The sequence below is a fragment of the Solanum lycopersicum genome, chromosome 2 (genome assembly GCF_036512215.1).
Source record: "Solanum lycopersicum chromosome 2, SLM_r2.1".
NCBI classification, from domain to species: Eukaryota; Viridiplantae; Streptophyta; class Magnoliopsida; order Solanales; family Solanaceae; genus Solanum; species Solanum lycopersicum.
This window is the reverse complement of record NC_090801.1, coordinates 35781561-35803294: the sequence shown is the minus strand read 5'-3', so window position 1 is coordinate 35803294 and position 21734 is coordinate 35781561. Positions and strand designations below refer to the sequence as shown.

General features: G+C 32.7%; 1 long non-coding RNA gene across 4 annotated transcripts; it reads right to left on the bottom strand.

Moving 5' to 3' along the window:
- Nucleotides 1-4177: 4177 nt before the first annotated feature.
- LOC104645520 (uncharacterized) lies at nt 4178-10501 on the bottom strand. 4 transcript variants are annotated; one of them, XR_011214471.1, is made up of 6 exons: nt 10081-10308; nt 9713-9811; nt 7966-8997; nt 7372-7496; nt 6573-6626; nt 4178-5721 (listed from the first exon to the last, which is right to left on the bottom strand). It is a non-coding gene; the product is annotated as an uncharacterized lncRNA (long non-coding RNA). The 4 variants fall into 4 exon arrangements; XR_011214473.1 differs by lacking the exon at nt 10081-10308 and adding an exon at nt 10321-10501 and having other exon boundaries at nt 7372-8997; XR_011214472.1 differs by having other exon boundaries at nt 7372-8997; nt 10071-10308.
- Between the last annotated feature and the right edge of the window lie 11233 nt (nt 10502-21734).

Here is a 21734-nt window from a genome sequence, read left to right as displayed (position 1 = left end):
CAATTGAAATAAAATGAAAAAATTAATCTCTTCAGGCTGAGGCGCGGATATCTCTCTCTTTAAGGAGATTCAAGCCCACTGCAACAAATGTTTTCACCGGTCCAGCAGTAGTCCTCTTTGACTTGTCCCCTCCAGGATACAACAACCTTCACAAAGTATAACTCAACAACTCTGGACAAGAGTTGAATCCAAAGCTCAACAAAAAAGAACACATCCCTTCAACTAATAAGAACTCTCTTTTAGACTAACTCTTTCACTCTTTGTTTTCTCTTGTGCTTTGTGTGTATCTAAAACCAAATGAAGACTACCACTATTTATACTACAAGAAGACTTCCTAGCAATGAATAGGAAGATAATGGAGGTAGTAAATAGTGAAAATAATGGCCTTAGGAGTTTCATAGGTTATATAGGTTACAATGGGAGTTACATAGGTTAAAAAGAGTAATGGAGGAATTAAGAATGAAATAAAGTGATGGATAACCAATGCTAATGGATGATGTAGAAGTTATCAATTCCAATGTTTATTGGAATGTTTTTATCTCTACAATAAATTCAACCAATAAAGCCAAAAGTAATGACATTACATGGCTACCAAGTCAAAGATGAATAGCATGATTAAATTTGTAGTTTAAAACACAAATGCCTAGCAATGTTTATTCTTATAACTCCAAAATAAAGCAATTTAATATGTTAAATAGTAATATTAAAATTCTAATAACCTAACAATAGCCCACTCATTTTAATATTTAGATAAGAGAGTATATCAGTTGAAGGAAGACTACTATGCATAATGAAGGTGTGCTCTGCATTGTACCTCCACTTAGTGAAACAGTAACTTTTACATCAGTCTTAGTGGTCTCATACTTGAACTATGACTGCTTAAGGGAAATAAAATATCACTTCTCACACATAATAATCAAGGTGTTGACATAAGCTTTAACTGTCGGCACATTATGGCCATGTGCTATCCCGGTTTCATGAGTGCATTTGAGAATAAGCCCCATTCTCATAGGAAGCGACCTACTTCCACACATCACATAAGTGAAATCTGTTGAGAGTGCTCTTGTAAGATTAACACTCCACCCATACGGGCTACAAATATTCATCAAGAGTTTTATCAACTCAACCTTCACAAACTACAGGAAGTAATGCACTCACATCATAGGGAGGGAAAATATAGTGCATTTTTCACAACAAGTCATCATATGATTAGTTTTTCCCTTTGAACCTGGTTATATGATCTCTAGTCCCCAGGTTGGGTTTCCTCATATATAACTCAAGGATTTGTAGGCTTCAATCCCACCCCCCTCGATGTGCTTCAGACATTTTCTCTTGTTAAGGCCTTCGTAAGAGGATCTGCAAGATTATCACAAGATTTGACGTAATAAACATTAATGGTACCATTTGTCAAATACGATCTTACATTACTGTGTTTCCTCCTTATATGTTTGGATTTACCGTTGTAATAACGGTTTTGAACTCTACCAATTGCAGCGGTGCTATCGCAATGAATTAAAATAGGAGGAATTGATTTTTCAAAATAAGGAATTTGAAACAATAAATCTCTTAAACCAATTCGCTTCCTCACTAGCTGAAGCTAAAGCAATTAGTTCAGCCTCCATGGTAGAGTTAGCAATTATAGTTTGATTTTTTGAACTGCAACAAATAGCACCACCACCTAAAGTAAAGACATAACCAGTGGTAGAACATGAATCACCTGACAAAGTGTTCCAATCTGCATCACAAAAGCCTTCAAGTACAACAGGATATTTTTTATAGAACAAACCACAATTTTTCGTTCCAATTAAATATCTCATAACTCTTGTTATAACATGCCAATGTTCATACAATGACTTGCTTGTAAATCTTTCAAGTACTCCTACTGCATATGCAATATCAGACCTAGTGCAATCAGTCAAATATCTCAAACTTTCGATTATACTAGCATATTTCTTTTGATTTATCACATCATTTTCACTTTCAAGAGGAAATAAGTGAACACTTGAATCAAAAGGAGTAGCAACATGCTTGCAATCATGAAAGTTATATTTTTTCAAAATTTTCTCAACATAATGTGACTGGTCAAGGAAAATTCCCTCACATGTTCTTGTTATTTTTATTCCAAGAGTAAAATTTGCCTCACCAAGATCTTTTATATCAAAATGGCTTCTAAGAACATTTTTAGCTTCATCAATAACATTCATGTTAGAGCCAAAGATCAACAAATCATCAACATATAGGCAAATGATCATATGTGAATTATTCCAAGACTTATGATATATGCACTTATCACACTCATATTTTTTTAAAACCATTTTCAATCATGCAGGAATCAAACTTTTCATGCCATTGGTTTAATGCCTGTTTCAAGCCATATAGAGATTTAATAAGTTTACATACTTTGCTTTCTTGGCCTGCTTCAACAAAACACTCGAGTTGGTCCATATAAATTTCTTCATTTAGGTCTCCATTTAGAAAAGCAGTTCAATTTGATGAATTTGCAAATAAAAATTTGCAGCCATAGCAACTAAAAGTCTAATGGAGGGACAATGCCCAAGTACCCCCTCAACCCGAAATCTCAGAGACACACTTATACTATAATAAGGTCCTATTACCCCTCTGAACTTATTTTATTAATAATTTTTTACCCCTTTTTAGCCTACGTGACACTATCTTGTGGGCCTAACGATGATTGACTTTTTTTTAAAAAACTAGTGCCACGTAGGCTAAAAATGGGTAGAAAATTACTTATAAAATAAGTTTAGGGGGGTAATAGGACCTTAGTATAATATAAGTGTGTCTTTGGGATTTTAAGCATAGATTGAGGGGGTACTTGTGCATTTACCCGTCTAATGGATGTAATTCTTGTTACCGGAGAAAAAGTATCAAAAAATTCTAGGCCTTCTAGTTGTTTAAAACCTTTTGCAACTAGCCTAGCCTTGTATTTATCAATAGAACCATCCGGTTTCAACTTTTTCCTTAAGATCCATTTGCAACCAATTATTTTACAACCCGGTAGTAAATCAACTAACTTCCAAATTTTATTAGAAATTAGAGATTCCATTTCATCATTTACAACCTCTTTCCAAAAAATAGAATCATGTGAAGATAATGCTTCTTTCAAAGTTAGAGGGTCATTTTCAACATTAAACACATAAATATCAGGACCAAAATCTTTTTCTACTCTACCTCTTTTATCTTTTTATTTCAAAATCAACAACTTCTTTATTTTTCAAAGTTGAAGTAGAAGAACTAGGTAGTGACAAAATATTTTGTTTAATCCTTTGACCCCCACTATTTTTAGTATCAAAAGGATTTATTTTCATAAAAAATAGCATCACCAGATTCTATTACAATATTATCTTCAACATTAAAAAATCTATATGTTGTACTATTTGAAGCATAATAAAGAAAAGCACAAGTAGTAACTTTCTTACCCAACTTTGTAATCTTGGGATCCATTAGCCTCACAAAGGCTAGACAACCCCAAACTCTTAGATATTCCAAACTTGGCTTGTAACCTTTCCACAATTCAAAAGATGTCAATTTAGACTTTTTATGAGGCACACGATTTAACACATAACAAGCAGTTAAGATAGTTTCACCCCAAAAATTTAATGGTGCATATGACTCAATAAGCATGTCATTAGTCAATTCAATCAAAGTTCTATTTTTCCTTTCTGCTACTCCATTAGACGAAGGAGAATAAGGATGAGTAGTTTCATGAATTATTCCCAATTATCTAACAAAAGAATTAAACTCATATGATTCATATTCACGGCCTCTGTCACTTCTAATTCTTTTTATTTTTCTTCCAAACTGATTTTCAACCTCATTGAGATAATTTTTGAAATTTTCAAAAGCATCACTTTTATTTTTCATCAAGTAAACATATATAAACATAGAAAAATCATCAATGAAAATGATAAAATATCTATTACCTCCACGAGTTAGAATTCCACCCAGTTCACAAATATCAGAATGAACTAATTCTAACAATTCCGTTTTCTTTCAACTTGAAAATGAGGACTTTTAGTGATCTTGTCTTTACTACAAGCCTCACACTTTTCAAAATTATTTTAACCATTGGGATTAATCCTAAACTACTCATGATTCCAACATATGATCATTAATATGACACAAACGAGCATATCAAAAATTAGTAGAAGAAAACATATAAACAGAAATAGAAGTTTTATTCAATTCAACATTCAACTTAAACATCCCATCACATGCATACCCCTTCCCCACAAAAATACCTTTATTCAATATTACTTTTTGATCAGATTCAATAATCTGTTTAAAGCCTGCTTTTTTAAGAAGAAAACTAGACATCAAATTTTTTCTCATAGAAGGAGTATAAAATACATCTTTCAATGTTAATATCCTTCCAGAAGTAAAACACAATTCAACATCTCCCTTTCCAAGCACTTGAGTAGTGTGAGCATCACCAAGCATGATGGTTTTGGGCTCCTCAAAATGAGTATATTTTTTAAACCAGTCTTTGTCATAACAGACATGCCGGTTTGCACCAGAATCAGCCCACCATCCATCAACATTCTCAATCATGTTTATGTCGATAATCACCGCCACAAAAGTTTCTTCGGTAACGTTTGCGTGAGGGTTAGGACCACGTTTCCAAAAACTGCAAAATCGAGCAATCTGCCCACTCTTGCCACAAACAAAGCATGTCCCTTTTCTTGAACTTGTTGATTTTGTGCTTGGTGATTTTCACCATTATTTTTCTTGGGAGGTCTATTATTATTTTTCTTGAATTTTTTTTCTAAGGCTTCAAAAAAGTAATTTTGTGAGTTTCAGGAGTAGCATTATTCAAAGTAATTAAATTTATCTTCGATGTAATGTTGTTCTCTTCTATTTGTAAAAGTGCATCTCGGCCCCTTGCTTCTTCTTCCATGCGAATTTTCATTATCAAGGTTTCAAGAGAGGTTTCTTTTTGTTTGTGGTGCATAGTTTTTTGAAATTCCTTCCAAGAAGGTGGAAGTTTATCCACTATGCCACAAACAATAAGGTTATCTCCAATTTTAACCTCTTCGGACCTAAGCTCTTCAACAATCATGATGAAGTCCTGAGCTTGATCTACCACTGATTTATTGTCCACCATTTGGAAACGAAAAAATCTACTAGCTGAATATTTTTTCGCTCCAGCCTCTTCGAAATCATACTTACTTTGCAATGCCTTCAAAATTTTCTTTGCACTAGAGTAAGTTCTATCATAATAATCATAAAAATTATCAGATAGGCAATTAAGAAGATAATACTGACACTTATAGGAATCACCATCATACTTTTTCACTTTCTCTAGATGAGAAATAGTTTCATCATCATTCATAGTGGTGATGTCTTCTTTATTTGGATTCTTCTCGGTTAATACATAAGAAACATTGAGAAGACTTAAGTAGAAAAGTACTTTACTCTTCCATCTCTTGAAATGATTACCATTGAATCGAAATGGCCCATCTTGACATCCGCGGTTTTTTCAATTGTAGCCATCTTTGAATCTCCTTAAAATTGTTAGTGAAAAAACATACAAGATAATAAAATTGCAAAATTACAATTGAAAATAAAATGAAGAACTTAATCTCTTCAGGCTGAGGCACGGATATCTCGCTCTCTTTAAGGAGATTCAAGCCCACTGCAACAAATGTGTTCACCGGTCTAGCAGTAGTCCTCTTTGACTTGTCCCCTCCAGGATACAACAACCTTCACAAAGTATAACTCAATAACTCTGGACAAGAGTTGAGTCCAAAGCTCCACAAAAAAGAACACTTCCCTTCAACTAATAAGAACTCTCTTTTAGACTAACTCTTTCACTCTTTGTTTTCTCTTGTGCTTTGTGTGTATCTAGAACCAAACGAAGACTACCACTATTTATACTACAAGAAGTCTTCCTAGCAATAAATAGAAAGATAATGGAGGTAGTAAATAGTGAAGATAATGGCCTTAGGAGTTTCATAGGTTACAATGGGAGTTACATAGGTTACAAAGAGTAATGGAGGAATTAAGAATGAAATAAAGTGATGGATAACCAATGCTAATGGATGATGTAGAAGTTATCCATTCCAATGTTTATTGGAATGTTTTTATCTCTACAATGAATTCAACCAATAAAGCCAAAAGTAATGACAATACATGGCTAGCAAGTCAAAGATGAATAGCATGATTAAATTGGTAGTTTAAAACACAAATGCCTACCAATGTTCATTCTTATAACTCCAAAATAAAGAAATTTAATATGTTAAATATTAATATTAAAATGCTAATAACCTAACAACTTAGATGTTGTTCAAACAAAAGAACTGACATCCAAACTTCTTCCCTAGAAGTACCAAAATGTACAAAAATGTATCAGTAAATTATCACTTGAAACCTATAAGCCAGACCTTTTTAGAAATAATTCTTGTACAAAATGTTGCTTTGTCTAGTAACTAAGAAATAATCATCTAAAAACATGTATATGGTACAACAATATACATGCACGCTATTATGAAGAGGAAAGAGCAATTAAGTTTCAAGGTAACAACACTAAAATAAGCTTGAGAAGCAGTGAGTACCTTCGAGTTTGGTGAATCATCACTCGCATAGAATACCAAAAATAAGACTGTCTTCTGAAAAGAGAAAAAGTTAATTGGTGCACAACTTTACAATGAAATCAGAAAGTAGAAACATAAAATTATCCACTAAGGACATAAACATAACTATAAAATAAAAACTTCCACAGAAAATATGTGAGGACTCAATAAAATTATCTCATTAGAAACTGTGTTATTCAACCTGCTATATCTTAATCTTTCATCTTTGTTTTCTCATATGAAAGCAGGTACAGAAAAAATAAATATTTTGTTTGTTTTTCAGCGATTTCACAGAATTAAGATTATACATTTGTCGAAATGAGGTATCCTAACTACAGTAGAGCTTAGAATTTCACTACAAAGAGGAACGTCCACAATACATGGAAGATGTAACATTGCGATCAAAGAACACACTTTGAAAGTTTAAGCTAAATTAGTTTTAAATCTCCCACATTTAAAGTAGGAAAAGATTTTACGACAAGAATATCTAAAAACTAACATATACTTTTACCAGAGCATAAATGAAACACAATGAAGATTCACGTAAAAAGATAGAAAGCATATCACTGATTTATTTACATTTCTATTAAGTAACAAAACTTAATCATTAGTTCTGTTAACAAAACAACTGACCTTTCTGATAAAGGACAAATATAAAATTCAATAGAACAAAAAGGGGGAAATAATGTTATTGCAAAAATATAATAGTAGCTCAATCTTTAGCAAATAAAAATATATGACTCCCTCCTTTTGAAGTAAGAGTAGTAGTAAAGGAACTTACTAAATTTGTGATATCATGGTCGTTCCTGTAAGATCCCCTTTTCCTTATTCTTTCTATTAGTTTAGCTTGAATCAACGAAGCTCCATCCCATAACACCTAGCCATTTGTTTCTCGCATCTATATATCTGCGGTATCATCAAATCACATATTTCACAGTAAGCTCATTAGTAAATCTATAACTGAGACACCATACATTAAGTTAAATATAATGTGGGAAGTTAGATATAATTTGGAAATTGATATATTATACTCATTTGGACATGAACAAATTTTTTTTTATCAAAAGTTACACAAGATCACATTAACTTTTAATACAAGTGAAGATCCATTATATATTTGCTTCACAGATTTCATGTGAAGCATCTTCAATAAGTAAATACTTAGAGACCAAAAAATACATGTTTCATTCATCAATACATATCGAAAAAGTATAAATGTAAAACATTATTTAAAAATAAGAAAAGAAAGACTCAAATCCTTATAGATAAAGATGTCTAAATCACGAACCTCTAAGAAATATAGAATCGAAGGTATTATTTTCATAGAAATTCAAAATTTAACCACCGCATGTAAACAAATCAATTTTTATAATACCAAAAATAGATGACTTTTGGATGGTGACTCGGAGACCCTTCAAGTCCTTTGTAGATTTCCTTGCAAGGCCTTCACTGATTTTGGAGCGAGAGAACTTGCTGCATTGACTTCACCTCGAGTGATCAAACAGAAACCACAATGACACAACATGGATCGAACTTTCACGGTGTTCTTGCACAATCATGAAATAGAGAAGATAGAACTATTTTGTGCATCTATACCACTACTATATTATTTTCGAAATTGTCATTTCATTTTTCAGATTGCCAATTCGAAGTTTTTTCTTTAGCTAAAGTATCAGTGGTAATTTACCCCTCTTACAGTCCATCTAAGAAGCAATAATTTACTCTCATTTTATTTTGGTTCTAGGTTTGGAGATCTCTCTTGTGATATTTTCATATGATTCAAGAACATATTTCTTTCCTAAGACATTCCTCCACTCCTCAATAAAAATCTTCTTAATGTATGTGAGTCTATAATCTTCTCCTCTGAGTACAAAAAGGGTGGACCACTGATAAAAGTTAATGAAGAAAGGAATAAGGAACATAGTTGTGAATGTTAGATGCAAGAGTACATTAAATAACCACAAGATCTCCAATTTGTTAAATTGAGATAAGTGTACACATATATAAATACGTATGCCGTACACACATACATGTAATGAAAGAGTTTTTCATCCAAGGTCAACCAGCTGTGTAGTGTTTTGAAAAATAACCTTTTCAACTAAGTCACTATACCTACCGCTGAATTAGTATGCATTTTTAGAATGTCATGCTTATGAAACTACAATTAAAAAAACAGATTGAGATAGAATATAAAAGATGCATTAACCACATTTTGACCTTCATTATTTGATAGAATGATATTTGGTGTTAAAAACTAATTAAACTTTATAAAATAATAATGCATGAACTATCTAAAGTCACAGGAATCAACGGTATTAACTCTTCTATCTGAATTGATCATAAAACAGAGAAGAAAATTCAAACTCACCACGAGTACTTAATCTTAGCGAGCATTTATCATCCAAATCTGAAATACCAAATATTGAATATGGAAGAATGTTTTCTCATCAGATTTCGTCAACTATAACAAATTATTAACTTCACTTATGTTTAAGAGCATTGCCATTTTTATATCGAAATTAAATGTGATAATTGTCAGACATTGATGGCAAGCGATAACGATAATATTTTTAGTGAGGATTTGATTGATGCCCTCTTAGGCACATGCTATATTTGCACCTCGCTGGATATTCAATAGGTAACAATTTCTTTCACGAAGAAATTCGGCTATAGGAACCTTAAACAAAGTTCAATGGTACAGGAGATTCTTATAGACTACTTCCAAAAATAAAAAACAGATTATTTTATACTATAAAAATTCTAATTTCAAAGAAAAGTTGGAAAGAAGATAAATGCATACTATGAAAGAGTGACAAAACAAAAAGGCTAAGAAAAGTTGTATGTATAATTCATAACTTCACTAATATTTTTAACATTAATTAGTCTCCCTAGTGTATTTTCTTCTAAGTCTAAATGAATTAAGAAAAAAGACTAATAATTTTAGAGGACAAAGTAAGTCAGTTTTTCAACTTTTTTTTAAGACGCTGAAAATCATTGCACAATAGACTATTTTTGCAGTCTACAATGTTTCAAATAAATTTGAAGAAAAAGTAAAATAACATACCAAACACTAAAATAATTTTTTTTTGCAGTAGTAGTGAACAATACTCAAGATCTCATACCTTGCATCTTTACTGTGTGGAAGATGATAATAGCTAATATGATCATTGGTCACCAAGTGAAGAAGAGTCTTTGATCATTTGCTCCCAAAAATTTCGTTGCTGCAACACGGAAAGGACAAAATCAACAAAATAATAAAAAAATGATGGCTCATGAATAACATCAAGCACCTTGGGTGCACAATCCATTGATCTTTGACAACTCAGGAATCTCCATAAAATAATTCGTTGAAAATAAAGATAAAATTCATCTAAGAGACAGGACACATGTGCAAACCGAGTACAATTACTAAAATGTAGTGAACAAATATACCAGATTGTAATAAAGCAAAAACAAGAAAAAAATCCAGTAAATTTTCACCACAATGAACCTGAATCTTGGTGGTGCGATACAAAAGTGCAAACCGATTTGGAACAAACAAAATGCAATAGCTCTTTGTAAATTAAAGAGTTGATGATTAAGTACATGGTGAACAAAGAAGAATAATTGAAAGTGGAAGTGCAACGACATCCCACAGAATATAAAGAAAAATAGGTTTCCTCAGAAAAGAGAGCTCGTGGTAGCAATTGAAGTGTAGTGTTAATACACGTGTGTTCTTTTATTTCCTTACAATTTCTACTTATTAAAGAGATTCCATGTTGAAGTTTTCTCCCTCTAATATTGTGTTTTCCCAGCAAGAGTCCAAATGGAGAATATAAAGGACATCAATTTTTAGATTATTTATTTTATTTTTGTTTTGATTTTAGGCCAATTTTTTTTTTGATTGGTTTAACTTTTCTTTCAATTTTGGCGATTGATTTGGTATTTGGATATTATACTAATGCATTCACTAAATTTGGAGTTCATATGTCGCGGTGTTCCTTCTTCTCTGACTTGCCTATTATATATCATTTATCGAAATATATGTTGTATGCATTTTCAATAGTGGATAATTGTATGTCTTATTTTGTATAGATCTAGATCACCCTTGTTCTTTATATGTATATTAGTGAAACAATTCACGCTTCACGCAATTATATAAAATATTTACAAGATAATAATATGAAATATGTAATATTTAAGTTAGTATCAAATATATTGATAATATTGATATTTCGCCTTGACTGTGATATCATAGACTTTTTTAAACATATAAAATATATTTATTTATTTTGTATATGTATATATTACAATAAAATATTCACCGTGGTGAAGTAAATGGAATAAGAGATAAAATGTTGAAATAACAATATATTGTATTAGGTTGAAAACATTTTATATGTTTTAATTTTATCTATTTTTCTTAGGAGTAGTAATATTCTATTCAAACTCTGATTTCGTCAAAATAAAATTGATTTTTTTTTAAATTTTATTATTACATTTGATTATTATAATTTTTTTAAATATTAATTAAATATTTATAAGACTTACGAAAAATGAAACATATAAAAGTTATGAATAATATTTAATATCAAATGTTACAAGTAAGATAAAGAGACATGAGTAATAAATAATTCAAATGTATAATTTTATTAGACATTAAATGTATTACTAATTATGTATTGATTTTTTTTGTAAAATAAATGAATAAAAATAAGGGGTGAAAATACAAAAAGTGAACAGAGAAAATATACTCATTGGTGACTACATAAAAATTATAAATACATTTCAATGCAAAAAGAATGGTGACAGATTGTTACATACACTAAAAATGACACCATGAAAAATAATATTTTATTTTTCAATTACTTTTTATAATTATAAAAAAATGAAACTAATCTATCATAAATTTTGTTGTTGTCAAAATGAAATAATTATATTAACTTTTTTTCATAACAAAGAGAAAGTAGAATACTAAAGGATCAAATGATTAACATTTACAATATAATACATTTAGCTAAATTATTTATGTAAATCAAATTTTAAAAACTCTAGCAAAAGTAACTAAGTTGCTTATACAATTCAAAGTGAAAAAATAATCTCTAGTTATGCTTTATTTTTCCCCCCTTCTACTATCTTCCTTTGCAAAGAGATCCGCTATACTTTTCATTATATGCAACCAACTTAATAAAAAATATCATATACCAATTAAAAATAATTATGTCAAAAGAAAGAACGAAATATAAATTTTATTTAATATATTTGTATATTATCTTTCCAATAGTACTAACAATACTAAAAAATAATTATTTCTTGAAATCTAACAAATATTGTAATCAAACTATATTATATTTGGAAAATCAACTATTAGAAAGAGCAATTGCATACACACAACACATTGTTAATAATTACAGAGATTTTTTTAATCATACTTACTTGATAAATTATAATACAAACATAATAAATATATATTAAGAAAGCATGTCTAAGTACATATAAATAAAAATAAAGACTTTAGAATGAAATATATCTTACCTTCATATACTTTTTTTATTACGTGTTTGTTAATTCACAAACAAGTATCATGAAGAAGAGAAATTATAACTTTGTATATGAATCTTCATGAAAATAAATATGAATTTATATAGACTAAATAAAGGAAAAGAAAAAAATAAGGACTTGAGAATGATATACATAAATTATATTCGTAATTTAACATATTCTAATAGGGTATTTGCGTAATGTTCTAATCATATTTCCAAATACATTGTGAGTGTGGGTATAAGGTATATAAACATGGTTATATATGTATTCTTTTTGGGTAGCCAACTATTTTTAGGGGCAGCCCCTTTTGATGACATGTGTACATGTGATGAGCATCATTTTGCATATATATTTTACACCTCCTTTGATGGAATTCGTTCTCCCTCAAGTATAAGAACATTATAATATTATCTAAACAATTTTTCTTCAAAATCAAGAGAAAAAGTAGGTCCTTTTTGCTTGAATTCGATACACACACACACTCCCTCTTGATAAGTGACAAAATCTATTTCCATGCAGTGTAGTGTTTGGTATTTCAAAGATATCTCATTCTATAGAACCTCGTTTATAGGGAATAAATATGTTTTCGAAATCTAATTGATATACCTACAAATCCTATTTTTATGTGGAAATCTAATTTATCTGTTATGGAATCGAAATACAACTGACAAATTCTGACCACATTTTTGGAATTAGATATCATGTGTGTTCAACTGTTAGTGTTTTGATTATATATTTTTGTACAAAAGTTTATATTATGGTGATTCTAGATTATTTGAAAGCTTAATATATGTACCTACATCTTTTATGAAGGATATAAAATCCAATTTTCTTGTTTCCTATTTTATATCTAAGTAGGCACATAAAGTGCTTTTGTTGGACATAATTACTGTTAATGGGAGATTAGTCGTATTTGAAAACCTAGACTTACTTGTGATGATAATCCTATTTTACATCAGCATTATGAGCTTCTAAGAATTAAAGAAGTTATTTAATTGTATTTTTAATGTTCTCTATACTCGTGAACAAGTTGAGGACCTTCATATGTTGGTTGGTTTACGGTTTCAACTCTTGTAGTGGTATTGGACTGTTTCTTGTCTAAAGAACTCAGGTTTTTCTGTATAAACTTGTACTTGTATTATTTTTACCTGCTGATATATCTGAAAGTTTTTCTTGGTACATTGGTTACCTCTTGTCACTTTGCATCTTTGTGTTGTTGTCATTTAAGACGTTAAAGATTATTCTGTAACTTGCCCACTTGTACGGATTGTTTGATCACTTGACACTCTTGTTAGGACCTTGCCCTTATTACGGCTGTTACTTTTTCACTATTGGGATGCCTCTTGATTCAGATCATTATCCATCTTGATTCTAGATTTTTAGTTCGTTTTGGTCACTTCGGGGAGCACCCCCTAGATGTAACTAGCGTCGTCGTCCTTTTTGAGTACTAAGACTAGCCTCTTAGCTTACATCATTACATTCATAGGTCAAAACACGGAAAACTTAAAAATTTTCATTACTTCTACATTGAGGTTTACATAGACCACTACATACACATAATATTTATATGGAGTATACATAGACCTTTTTTACAGGAAGATTACATAGTCTTCAACTTTTATTGCACATAGATATATAAGAAATAAAATAGTCTGAAATGGAAGGATCATATCATAACCATCAAACAAGACTAAAATAATTTGGGCCTAGACCATACATCAATGTAATAAAGCAACATATAGTCTATCTGATTCATACTCAAATGAAAAGGAAACAACATAAGAGTCTTAAAACTAAAACAACCTCACAAGCTTGATATTGACATTTTCCTTGGAAAGTGAGGACCTTCCCAACTTTGATGACTGAGAAATTCCAAGTCTTCTTCAAAGTCATCTCAAAAGCCCTTCAACGACCATAACCTAAAATGTTGGGGAAAAGGGAGAAAATGAAGTCAGTACACCACTTGTACTTAAGAAAGCCTTATGCATATTCAAGAAGACTACACCAATCAATAAGATATATTCACTAAGTCTAAAACATGCACATTACAAGACCAACAATGTTAAGTCTAGTCATGACAATATACATATCACATAATTGATCAATTACAAGACAACTCTATCAACAAGTTATAGTAGCAATAAACACAGACAAGAGTTCGTTACAACATAATCAAAGCAAGACAATTACCCATGAACCCTCATTATGTCAACCAGTGCAATGTCTAAGCAAAGCCCTATAACCTTACTAAATCAAGTAACCTAACAAGAACCATGACTAATATCCAACTTCACATAGAATACCGTTTGAAAGTACACGTCCTCATACTTTAGCAATGGAGATCAACATATGTTCATAAGTGAAATCAATCATCTTGTAGTATCATCAATTAGAAAGATTGTCATATGAATAACATGTACAATTGTAAGTGTATTCATATATAAGAACATCTTTCTAAGACTTCTCTCAAGGCTAACTAGTGCAATGTTTAAGTAGAGTCCCATACCCTACCAAGACTAAGTTAAACCCCTTAGATTATCCTAGTTAGAGTTTATTCGTTTAGTTCATTTTACCTTTTGGGAATATCTGGCCTTAACTGACATAGACCAAATGAGTTAATGTGAAATTCGGTGTCATGGAACCCTACAGAAGGAAGGAGGACTACTTGCCAAGGTAGTACTAAAAACTAAAACATGAAAATAGCAACTATGTGGATCCACTAGGTAGTATTCCTATGGGGCCAACATAGTTTAAGAACTAGGAGATATAGTTGGGACCCTTTTTATGCTACATGAATTATAGTGTCTAATATTAAGAGCACATTAGTGATCCTACATTCCCTATGTTGGAAGGGATACTTCTCAATCTAGTTCACTCAGTGCTAAGCTACAGTCCCATATTGAAATGTCTTTAAGCCTTTAGTAACAATCATAGCTTAGTTTAGGTCATAGGGTCTATCTCTTGTATAATCATCATCATCATAGATCAATAAGAATGACATGAGTATTTTCCTTTCATTACAATTCATATAATTAGGGTTAGCACATTTACATAATCATTGATGATAAGGCCCATTGGTAGTTATCACCATTCATATAACATTTTACATCTTAGCCAACACCTCACAAAATCATAGTCAAGAAATTTAATATCAACATCATACCAACCCTATCAATCCTAATATAAGGTATACTTCAATACAACATCATCACTTAATCACAAGTAACCACAATTGAAGTAAAGAATAAGGATCACAAGACTTACGAAGTCTCCTTTATAATCCATCATCAAGGTCTTACCATAAAACCTCAACACAAACCAATAAGGGTGTAATATTGTCACATAAAAATAACCAACACGATAATAAGGCCATTTGAATCACTGTATCAAAATCCATCAATAGTTCATAACTTAAGATACGAGACTTAGGTCAAATTGATAACATGTTTCATAACCTAGATCAATTACTCAAGATCTCGAATTATAGGACTATAATTAATATTAATCTATTCATAATTGATACAATAACATCATTTAATAGTAATTCAATCCATAAACAAGTCAAGTGAACCAACATTATACAATTCACGTTAAGATCAAAACCTAAGGTTAAGGGGAATATGTCATCTTTTACAAACTAGACCAATCCATCAAGATATAATATAATTGAATTATAATACATGATAATCTATTCATAATATCAAAAATAAATTAAAAACAAAGCAATTCACAAGATCAGTTTCGAGATTGGAAAAGACCCACTTGAATTTTATACTTTTGAAACCAATTTGATGGAACCTCTGGGGAAAGAAATCCCAAAGGTGAATGGAATATCAAACCTTCATGTTTGATGAAAATTTATGGAGAAACCATGGTTATTGAATCTCTAGAACCGACCTTGACCTTGTCTTCTATGGTGTTCTTCAACTTGGGAGAGAGAAAAAAGAGAGTTTCTGTTTAGGAATTATGAGAGATTAGGTTAGTATATTTAGGTTAGGGTTTTTATATAGGTTTTTGATCAAATTAATTAGACGTCCCCTAATCCATAATTACCTCCTAAATAATCCAACTAATTAAATGCGAACGTGTAGAGAATCCAGCCGCTCACATAAAAGACCTCGATAGACGCCTCATGTGTCATTGGACGGCCATTGAACAAACCATTCCGCTGGTTAGTCGTTAAGTTCAGAGACTTTTAAAAACAGGCCCTTGTCAAAATGTTCAAAGTGTCAATTGACGGAGGAAATTGACGCCCAATCGATTGGACCATGAACCGTTTATGGCTACCGCCTGTGGACACTGCCATTTGCCATCTTCCTGTGAAATAGCAAGAGTCCTTCTCAAGGGCCCTTAATTGGTCCTTAGGGAGTCGTGCCCTGAGCTTTCTAATATGAACTAACTCTAATACATATTAGACACCCTTCCACAAATTTTCATCATTTTCTGACTCTTAAAAGATACTGAAATAGGCTAAGGCACACTAGCACCTTATTGAACTAGTTTGCAAACGTCATGGACGTTCCTTTACGTGTTGATTCCTAAACTTCCTAAATAAATTATAAACATTTAAGTTAGCCTTAAAACATTGTATAAACCTTTTTAAACCTATGTTAGGCTCTAGAAAACATCTTAGACTTTCGAAATGTTACATTAGCCCCCCTCCCCCCCCCCACGAAAATTCATCCCTGAATAACACTAAAATCTTTTGTAAGGAAGGAATAGACTCAACACTAGCAGCACAACAAATCAACAATACATGACGAAAAAAGTTATAACATAAATCATATCATTTGCACAAAGCAATTCAAAACTTCAATTACCACACATAAGACATAAAATCATTTTATGAGGAATTTTCCTTCTCACACAACCACATGACCTCAACATACCATAAATGAGTCTATTATGCAAAAACTCAACTTTCCAAAATTCTCAATATCATTTTATAAAGACTCATCATATAAAAATGCACAACATAACTCAAAATAAAAAATTTCTTATTTTCAAGTCAATATGCATAATTCACTGTTAGTTCACTATAATGACAGAAAAAATGCACATTTTGCAAAACAACACCAAAAATCATAGCAACTTCCAATTGAGTTATTATTTTAATTATAAGCAAGAACAACTAACCTTCACTAGTAAACATATAAGAATAACGGGACTTCATGTCGGCTTCGGCCTCCCATGTCGCTCCCTCAACTAGGTGGTTTCCCCATAATACTTTTACGGAGGAAACCTCTTTGTTGCTCAACCTCTTCACTTGACAATCAAGTATTTCAATCAAAACTTCATCATAAGAGAGGTTATACTTCTCACCAAGACCCTCAATAGAAAGAATATACTCGTGATCACCGATACACTTTTTAAGCATAGAAATAAGGAAAATCGAATGAACCGAAGCCAATTCACTAGGGATTTTCAACTCATACGCAACCTTACCAACCCTTTGAAAGATTTAATAGGGAACTACATAACGAGGACTCAACTTATCTTTCTTGCCAAATCTAACCACCCTTTTCGTAGGTGAAATATTCACGTACACCTTATCATGTTCTTCAATCTCTAAATCTCTTATCGTATGATCGACATAAACTTTTGACGACTATAGGCTGTTTGCAATTGGTTCCTTATGATATGAACTTCTCAAAAGTCTTATAAATCAAATAAGGAACAAAAAGCGAAGATTCACCAACATTAAACTACCCATCAGGAGACCTATAACTTCTACCATACTAGGTTTCATAAGGAGACATGGATATGGATGAACGGATACTATTATTATAAGCGAACTCCACCAAAGGAAAGTTCTTATCCCAATTTCCATTGAAATAAATGACACAAGCTTTAAGCATATCCTCAATGGTTTGAATAGTACGCTATGCCTCACCATTTATTTGGGGATGAAAAGTGGTTCTTAACTTCAACTTGGTACCCAACCCTTCTTGGAATGACCTCCAAAACCTAGATATGAATTGTGTATCCCTATCCTTTATTATGGATAACGGAATACCATGGAGACACATAATATCATCTATGAAGATCTTTGCATAATCCTCCCCTAAATAAGTAGACTTGACAGAAATAAACTGAGCATATTTGGTCAACCTATCCACAACCACCCATATGGAGTCATTTTGCTTTTGTGTCCATGTAAAACCTACCAAAAATTCCATACTGGTGTCATCCCACTTCCAAGTAGGAACTTGGATTTCTTGAAGTAGACCACCCGACTTTTGGTTTTTGGCTTTCACTTGTTTGAAATTTGGACACTCTCCAACAAACTTCGCTATGTCCTTCTTCAAGCCTTCCCACCAAAACACTTCCCTAAGGTCATGGTATATCTTTGTCCAACCCGAATGAAAAGAGTAACAGGATCCAAAAGTTTCCTCAAGGATCCGTTTCCTCAAACCATCTACATTGGTAACACACAACCTTCCTTGATACCTCAATACACCATCCCAAACTAAGGAGAATGATTCATTAATCTTGGAAAGAACCGATTCCATCAACTACATAAATGGTTGATCAAAGTGTTATTTAGATTTCACCTCAACCACTAAAGCTGACTCACAGTTATGATGGACTATAAAACCACTATTCGGAGAATCTTCTAACCTTACTTCCAATCTAGCCAACTTATGAACATCTTTCAATAGGTCTTTCTTCTCTTCCTCTACACGAGACACTCTACCCATGGTCATATGACTTAGAGCATCCACAACCACATTGGCTTTGCAAGGGTGATAGAGAACACTCATATCATAATCCTTCAATAATCTAACCACCTTCTTTGTCTGAGATTCAACTACTTTTGACTAAACTCATATTGGGACTCCTGTGGTCGGTATATATATAAAATGAACACCATACAAGTAATACCTCCATATTTTCAAGGAAAATACTACGTCCTCTAACTCAAGATCAGGAGTTGGATAGTTCCTCTCATGCACCTTAAGTTTTCTAGAAGCATAGGCTACTACTAACCCATATTGCATAAGCACACCCCCTAAACCCACCCGGGATGCATCACAATACATAACAAAGCCCTTTGTACCTCTGCTAAAGTCAACACCGGAGCGGTAGTAAACCTATTTTTCAAGATCTGGAAGCTTCTGTCACATGCCTCCGATCACTCAAATTTCTTACTCTTTTGGGTCAAAGTAATCAAGGGGGATGCAATGGACATGAAACCATCCACCAAATTCCGATAATAACCAACTACACCTAAGAAACTCCTAATATATATTGGAGTCAATGGTCTAGGCCGATTTTTCACCGCCTCAATTTTACTTAGATCAACCTCAACTCCCTCACTAGAGATGATATGACCAAAAAACGCCACCGACCTCAACCAAAACTCACATTTGATATACTTGGTAAATAATTTCTTCTCCTTAAGAACTTGTAACACACCCTCAAATTGTCCATGTGTTAACCCTAATTTTCCGAATATACCAAGATAACATAAATGAAGACAATGACAAATGAATCTAAGAAACTTCAAAACACCCTAGTCATAAGATCCATAAATGTCGTCAGAGCATTAGTGAGACCAGAGGATATTACTATGAACTCATAGTAACCATGTCTAGTGTGTAATGCCCTTTTTTGCATATCCTCACCTTCACCCTGAATTTGTGAACCCCCAATCTCAAGCCAATCTTAGTAAAGTAGGTTGCCTTTGGAGTTGATCAAACAAGTCGTCAATTCGAGGGAGAGGATACCTGTTCTTTATAGTGACCTTATTGGGTTGGCGATAATTGATGTACATTGTAAAGGATCCATCCTTCTTCTTCACAAACAAACAGGAGCAACCCATGGATAAATACTAGGTCGAATTAAGCCCTTGTCTAGTAGATCTTTGAGTTGAGCCTTTAAATATCTCAATTTGGCTGCAGCCATCTGATAAAGAGGAATTGAGATGCGACTTGTATCCGATAGAATATTGTTTCCAAAATAAATTTCCCGTTCAGGAGGAATACTGGGAAGATCATTAGGAAATACCTTCATAAATTCCCTCACTACGGGGACCAACTCAATCGGAGGAATTTCAGAGTCTAAATCTTGGACTCTTACTATACAGTGCAAACACCCTTTAGATATCATTTTACAAGACTCAAGACAAGAGATGATACGATCTGTATGAATAGAATTTCCCCCCTTCCACTCTTAAACGAGCTTATTTGGAAATTTAAACTTCACCACCCTGATTCTACAATCTATAGAGGCAAAGAAAGCATGCAACCAATCCATACAAAATGACATCAAAATCATACATGTCAAGTTCTACTAGTTCAACATGAGTAACTCTATTGGGAAACATTATAGGACAATTTCTATATACCCTTTTGAAATTACCGAATCACCCAATGGGGTAGAAACCACAAAAAGTTCATCAAGATATCAGGCTAAATGTCAAACTTTTTAGCTACTGGAGGAGTAATAAATAACAAGGTAGTATAGGGATCAAGTAAAGCATATACATCAATAGACAATATTTTCAACATTACCGGTCACCACATCGAGAGAAGTCTCTTGCTTACCTCTACAGCGGAGAGCATAGAAGCGATTCTTCTTTGGAGCATCGTTGGAACCACTTTCTTGAGCTTGACTACCACCATTGTCTTGACCCTTCACATTAGGGCAATACCTAACCTTGTGTCCACTCTTTCCACAACCAAAACAATTATCCGTTTCTTTAAGGCAATCACCATAATGCTTCTTGCCACACCTTCCATAAGATGGCTTCCTAGTTGGTGAACTAATGCTCCCTCTCTTTTGAGGGTTAGGTTTAGACACCCTATCATCACTAGCCTTAGGGAAATTAGTAGGAAATAGACTAGAAAATCTCTTCTTGAACTTATGCTTGTCTTCTATATCAAGCTTATCCTTTGAAGAACCACCATCAAAAGATCTTCCCCTCTTGGCGTCACTACTCTTTCTCTTAGACCTTGCCTCTTTCACTTGTTGAGAATGAATCATAAGATGAGAAATGTTCATATTCTCATGTAGCATATATGAATGACATTCCTCTTGCAATTCATCCGACACTCTTGTCACAAAGCGACTCATTTCATCCCTAGGATCGAAAATAAAAGGATCATACTTTGAGAATTTAGTGAATTTCAAAGAGTATTTAGTTACACTCATACCTCCTTGACGAAGGTTGATGAACTCCACCACTCTTATCTCTAGGAAAGAACCAATCATTAAAAGTTTTCCTGAAGATCTCACAAGTCACCGGTCCACCCCTTAGAGGCATGTTATCCCTCCATTGGACGTACAAAGTTTGGGCCACATCATTGAGTTGGTAAGTGGCTAACTCAGCCTTCACTAGTAGTCAACCCCATGGCATAGAGGATCTTGTAGATTTCATCAATGAACACTTGAGGATATTCTTAAATTTTGGACCCATTGAAAGTAGGATGATTCATTCTAGTAAAATCCCTCAAACGGGAGGCCATGGTGCCAACATGTTATTTTGCTCGGGGTACAACCTCCTTATTACCTTGGGCTGTCATGGCTTGGCTTCAGTAGTGACGACTTGTTCTTGAGTAGTAATGGCTTGGGCCATGTGGAGGAGGGTTTCATCTGTCAAAGGAGGAGAATTGACCG